Below are 6,456 nucleotides of genomic sequence, written 5' to 3'. Positions count from 1 at the left end.
CGCGCACTCAACACATTCTCTTTGTGCCAGGCTTCATTCCATTGGTTCAGCACGTGAATCAACATACGTTCACAGTTGCGGTGAGCAACTATCAACCTCTGAACCTCTAGGGTCTCTGGTCCTGTTCCTATGTTACTTGCTCCAAACGGTGCTGAGCCGCATTCCTCTCAGCAGTCACCCAGGCCAGCTCTGCCCTCAGCCTTTCTGCCTCAGTAGGCTCCGAACGGGGCTCACGAGGAGCTAACCGATGACGAGGCGCCCTGCCTCCGGTGGACTTGCGAGCAGTGCGTTTCGTGGTGCGCCATCTGTAGCAAAAAGTTGCAACGTAAGGGGAGAATCATTTAAGGGATACAAAATTTAATTAGTCGGGACAATCATATTTTAAAGGAGGGAGTAATGCAAGAAATGCCATGTATGCTTGAACATGATGCATGCATGATCCGTACGTCCTCACAAACCTAGAAAAATTTAAAGGCTAGCGAAATATACGGTGGCATACATACGTTCTCTTGTATACGGTAGCTAGTCGATCTACAACGATACGTTGTTAGTGTACCTGCAGAAAATTTCATTTCAGCCCAATAATTTCCCAAAATGCATGTAAAGTAATCAGTAAACTAAATGCTTTCATACATACATCCCCCGATGTATATATTCTAGTATCATAGCTACCCGTTAGAGATACCCACATTTAAGTACTCTCATAGATACATGATCGAACATGTAAGTATGTGAGCAACCACAACTACCCTCCCCTAGACCGACGGTTGGACGATCATGCTCTCACAACTCCCACTTACCAGAGCGTAGAGGTATTTTGATCCATATATTACCACCCAAGCGGATGGCATCCATACAATAGCACGCCGTATGGACAATGAAACAGAAACAAGTAGGACCCCCAAGTTAGTACTTTAATAAGCCACCTAAGAGTCCTTATTTGGGCATAAGGGATATGACCACTGGCAATACTTAGTATTTAATTTAGGATTTTCACAAATACTTTTGTTTTAAATACACAAATGACATGTTTAGTGTCGAATCTTGCTCTGATGCCAGTTGTAACAGAAACCGACCAAATCATAAGAACGTAAGTACAAAAACAATCACCGAAGCGATCAAATTCCTGTACTTAAGCTCCCATAATCCCGGTAGTCCAGAATCACGAAGGATTTCAACCACCTCTCGACATACAAACCAAGACCATAGTGATTCAACACAACACATCATTCATTACAACATTCACAAGTAGCATTCGGCTTACATCCATCAGAGTTCAAATAAAATATTACAAACCAGTTCAAGTTCGCGGAAGCAACATAGTTTAGTACATAACTTCATAGTTTCAAATACATTGCCAGATCTTAGTCATGTCCCACAAAGCATCCTCAGGTATGAGAATAGGAGAGACCGCACCCAACGGTCTAGTCTTCATCCCTAGCTGGGAGAAGGCAGTTACTTGCAACACCAAAGTAGAACTGGTCATCTACAACAGTGGGAGATAAACTCTGGAGTACGAGAAGGTACTCAGCTAGACTTACCATCAAAACTAGGAATAAAAGACACCAAGGGTCATGCAAGGCTTATGAGGTGAGCTAGCTTGACATAGTTGCATAAAAGAGCTTATGAATATAGTAACCAATTTAAACTTAGCATCAAGCTTATCATCATTTACCTGTCCCCTAGATTAGCACCTGTACTAGAGCACTCACTTATTAGGAGCAAACAATATTAACCATAGCAGGTATAATAAGGCTGTCATCATCATATCATCATTTCCGAACCATTATGTTATTTAGTGTATCTACTTTGGAGATAAGCCCGTCAAGTTCTCACTAACCGGGAGAGACGGCGACTCGAATCAAATTACAACTCAGCTGAGGGTGTATTCCTAACTCTCACCCTGGCATACTTTGCAAGGGTAGCCGTGGGTCACCTTTGGGACAACTCAGGAACCAAATTCGCGGGTTCAATCAGCGCCAGCACTCTCAGGGATTACCCTTCTGCCAGGATGATTAGGACTTTAAATCACCTGCCCTTGGACCACACCTACGGCTCCCTTCCAAGGCGCACTTTATAATTATCGACTCCGGCCTGAGGTGAGCTACTCGGCTTCGTGGTCGGTCCTTCGGACATGGCCAACTAAGAGAGAGGCATGCATTCAACATGAACAAGAAAGGCTCAAGATTCAGTCCTTAAACGACACAGACGGAGTCACTTCAAACCGGCAAGCCTTCGTCCGGTCTTCATTTCAAATTAAGACTGGTTCTTTTCCACAATAGCACATATAGCCAACCGTGCCATATGTATCTTCCTATATCTCGGCAGGGTGACAGGAAATCACCGACTTCTACCGCTGTTTAAGCAGGGCTAAGCACTACACGAACTTGAGCTACATAGGATTCAGGGTATCAATATCTAGACAAGGATTGGATAACCAATGCAGCAAGTGTTTGCATCCAAAACCTAAACTTAATGCAACAATATATATATGTAACAATAATACTTTAACTGCATTTCGGAAATTAGGAGGCTTAATGTCGCAGAAACCGACCAATTTATAAGAATACAAGTACAATGGCAGCCCGCAAGCGGTCGCACTGTCATACTTGAACCCATATAAACCTGGTAGTCCGTCGAGTACCACGACGGGTCTCGATAAACGATTTACAACAACCAGATATCGTACAGGATTCAACATACAATGTAAAGTAATAACTTCTACTTCCTGTAATTATTCCAAATTTGACAACTTAAAATCTATCAACAGTGTAAGCATACTAAATACATTTTAGATAATATAATGGGAAGTTCAAACTATTTATTTAAATGCCTTTATTATTTTATTTAAGATATCTAGGTTAAATAATAAACCACATATTAGATGTACTTCATAATTCTCAAAATTTACAGTGCCTTACTAATGCTATCAAAGGACTACTGTAAAAGTTTCATGCCATTTTACCAAGTAGAACATCTTATGCAAAAATGACAAGGCAGCAAGGCTTGAAATAGCATAAATAGAAAACCCTATTGAAAAGTGTCAAGCAATAGATTTCCTATTTTTCTTAGCATCCATATGGTACTAGGATTACCTCCAACAAATTTCATGAATTTGGACTCATAAATAATTTATAAAAAATCATGTAAGGATTAACTATTCATAAAGAAATTCTATAACTTAAATCTACACATGCACTGGTCTCAAAATTTTACCAGAGCTCATATATGCTAAGACTAGCTTACCACAAAAATTTCATAATTTTTGGAGCAAAGGAACTCGAGATAAAATAAACAAATTTGAATGCATTCAAAAGCACATTTCAAATCCCTATTTAAATCTCCAACAATTCTACTGTACAAGTCAAGAACATATTTTCCTAAATACTACACTTCGTAAGGAACACTCACAAATTTATTTCACTATTTTAGAGCTATCAAACAAAGATACAAAAATAACAAAACAGGTGAAATCTGCATTCAAACTGAACTGGATTTAAAACATGGAGTCGCTGACCGGTGGGACCTACGCGTCAGTTGGACCCACACGTCATCGCAACGGAAACAGAGCCGGCGGCGCCTCTCTACAGATGCGGCCAGAGCTCATCGACGGCGAGGTGCCGGCGGTGACATCATCACCAAACTTTCTACTCGACCTAGCGCATCTAAGAGCCAGTTGGCCGCCCTATTGTCGACTCTAGAGATGACGGCGGCGGCCATGCGGAGCAAACGGGGCTGGACTACGGCGGTACGCCGGTAGAGGCCACGGCGAAGCGAAAAAGGGGCGCGGAGCGAGTATCCCAGGCTGCAGGCGACTCTAACGCGCACGGCTTACACGGTTCTACGGTGGAAGGACGCGCCCCTAGCCACGGTGACGGGCGCGGCGGTGGGCTCCGGTGAGCTTGCGCACGACGCTGGCGCTTACCGAATGCTGTCAGCGGGAAGGGAGGAGGCAGGGGGTTGTTGGGGTGGCAATGGAGTGCGTGTAGTGGTGATGGAGTGGCTAGGCGCGAGCTTGTGCACTGCTATGCGACGACGGAGCTGCGGGAGCTCGGCGGCTGCTGCTGCGCTGCGAGACGACGAAGGAGGAGCGGGGAAATGCAAAATGGAGCACGGGAGGGGTCGGGCGGTCGGGGCTGGCGATGTTAATGGCTCGCGTCGGCCTGCCTTGGCGCGCTGGGCAGAGCGCTGGTGACGCGCGGCCGTCGTGGCCACCACGCGGCGCGCGGGTTCTGCCGGTGTCGGCCATTGACGACTGAACGATCGGCCGATTCAGTTCATTCAGTCGCGACATGCCGAGCCTGACTGACTGGGTTTTCACGTTGATGCAACGGCTAATCCATGACTCTAATTCGTAACTGACCTAAACAACTTTTGTAGACCTAAGTACCAGCTACAATCTTGTTCAAAGAACTCGTTCTAATTTGCAACAGAAACGGACGTAATATCGCCCCAAACATCGGCTGTCAGTCTGTCAGTTGAAAAAGACTTGGTGAAATTTGCTATAGTGTTGAAAATCAGTGATTTTGAGGATTTTTGTGATGAGACCAATTCAAGCATGTTAGAAGCTAAATCAGTCGATGACCCAAAAATAAAAGTTGTTCCTTATGTCAAATACTACAACTTTGCTTTAGTGATCTCCTCCATGCAAGGTCTCTAACACCTAGTTCCAAATTGGTCAAACATGTCACATTTAAAAGATGAAACACATCAAAGCATGGCTTAATGACCAACTAGCCCTAGCCCTAAATACCAAAGTGTTCATAATGATTATCCTAAGCATGTTTAAGCAATTTGCAAGGCCATTCAATCATTTCATGTAGTAGTCACTCATAGGGCCATTTAAAGTAACACATGAAACATGACTTAAAGGCTTGATTATGAAAAGTGACTTTCATGAACAATGCCCTAATTGCTAACCCAAGTGTGGTACATGTTTTTGTGACTCACAATCCACCAAATACATGTTTTCATTCATTGATCATTTGCATATACACATGGAGACATGAAATAACGAGAAAGGTTGCATATGATAATGAAACATGTGATAACAAGCAAATGTTGCAGATGTTTCAATCAAATGTTTCAATTGTAAATGCTTGTTTATGAATGCGTGATGATCATGCTCATGTTATGCAAGTCAAGTTATGCAAGGCTAACACCCGAGGTGTTACAGCCCCTCCCCCTTATAAAAATCTTCGTCCCAGATTTGCAAGACCTACCATTCTTGGAAAAGGCCGGGTATAAACTTCTCGTAGATAATCTTCTCTTTCCCACGTAGCATCTTGTTCACTATGATTGTTCCAACCACCTTATAGAACTTAATAATCTTACTCCTTGTCACTCTCTCCATCTCCTCTAATACTCTAAATTGGCTTTTCTTCATAGGTCAAATCTGATTGAAGCTGCACGTTGGTGGGTGCAATAGCTTCTTCAGGTACTCGAAGACATTTCTTTAACTGAGAAAACATGGAACACATCAAAGATTGCACTCATCTCTGGTGGTAGTTGTAACTTATACGCAACATTTCCTTTTCGTTCCAAAATTTTGTATGGCCCTACATATCTTGGTGAAAGCTTCTTTTTCATCCCCAAATCTTTTCACACCTTTCATGGGTGCTACTCTCAAGTATACATAGTCACCCACTTCAAAAGTCGTGGTCGTCTCCTTTTGTCGGCATAACTCCTTTTGTCTTGATTGAGCTGCCTTCATATGTTGTTGGATGATACGTACTTGCTCTTCGGCTTCATTGACAAAATCAATACCAAAGTATCTCCTTTCACCGGGCTCAATCCAGTTCAAAGGAGTTCTGCACTTTCTGCCATAAAGGCTTCAAATGGGAGCCATTTTGATACTCGCTTGATAACTGTTGTTATAGGAGAATTCAGCTAAAGGTAACCATTCTCCCATGAACCTTTTGAAGATATAACACAAGCTCTAAGTAAATCTTCTAGGATTTGGTTCACTCGCTCTGTCTGTCCTGAAGTTTGCTGGATGATATGCCTGAACTTCTGATTAGCCTGGTCCCAAAGCCTGGTGTAAGTGCTCCCAGAAACTGAGCTATGAACTGTGGTCCTCGATCTGAGATTATAGTCCTGGGTACTCCATGCAGTCTCATGATCTGGGAAACATATATCTCAGCGTATTTTCCCAACTATATACCATGTGTTCACGGGTATAAAGTGTGCTGACTTGGTGAGACTGATCAACAATGAACCCAGATTGAATCGTGACCTTTCGATGGTCATTGGAAGGCCTGTGATAAAGTCCATGCTGATTTCCTCCCATTTCCATCCTGGAATAGGCAATGGCTGAAGTAATCCAGGCAGTTTTCATATGGACAGCTTTTTACTCTACTGCAGTTATCACACCTAGCAACATAGGCCTGCGATCTCTTTCTTCATCTTAGTCCACCAAAAATGGGTTTTTTAAATCTTGATACATCTTACTACTAC

Source organism: Miscanthus floridulus, chromosome 19 (genome assembly GCF_019320115.1).
Source record: "Miscanthus floridulus cultivar M001 chromosome 19, ASM1932011v1, whole genome shotgun sequence".
NCBI classification, from domain to species: domain Eukaryota; kingdom Viridiplantae; phylum Streptophyta; class Magnoliopsida; order Poales; family Poaceae; genus Miscanthus; species Miscanthus floridulus.
Note: the sequence above shows the minus strand (reverse complement) of the source record.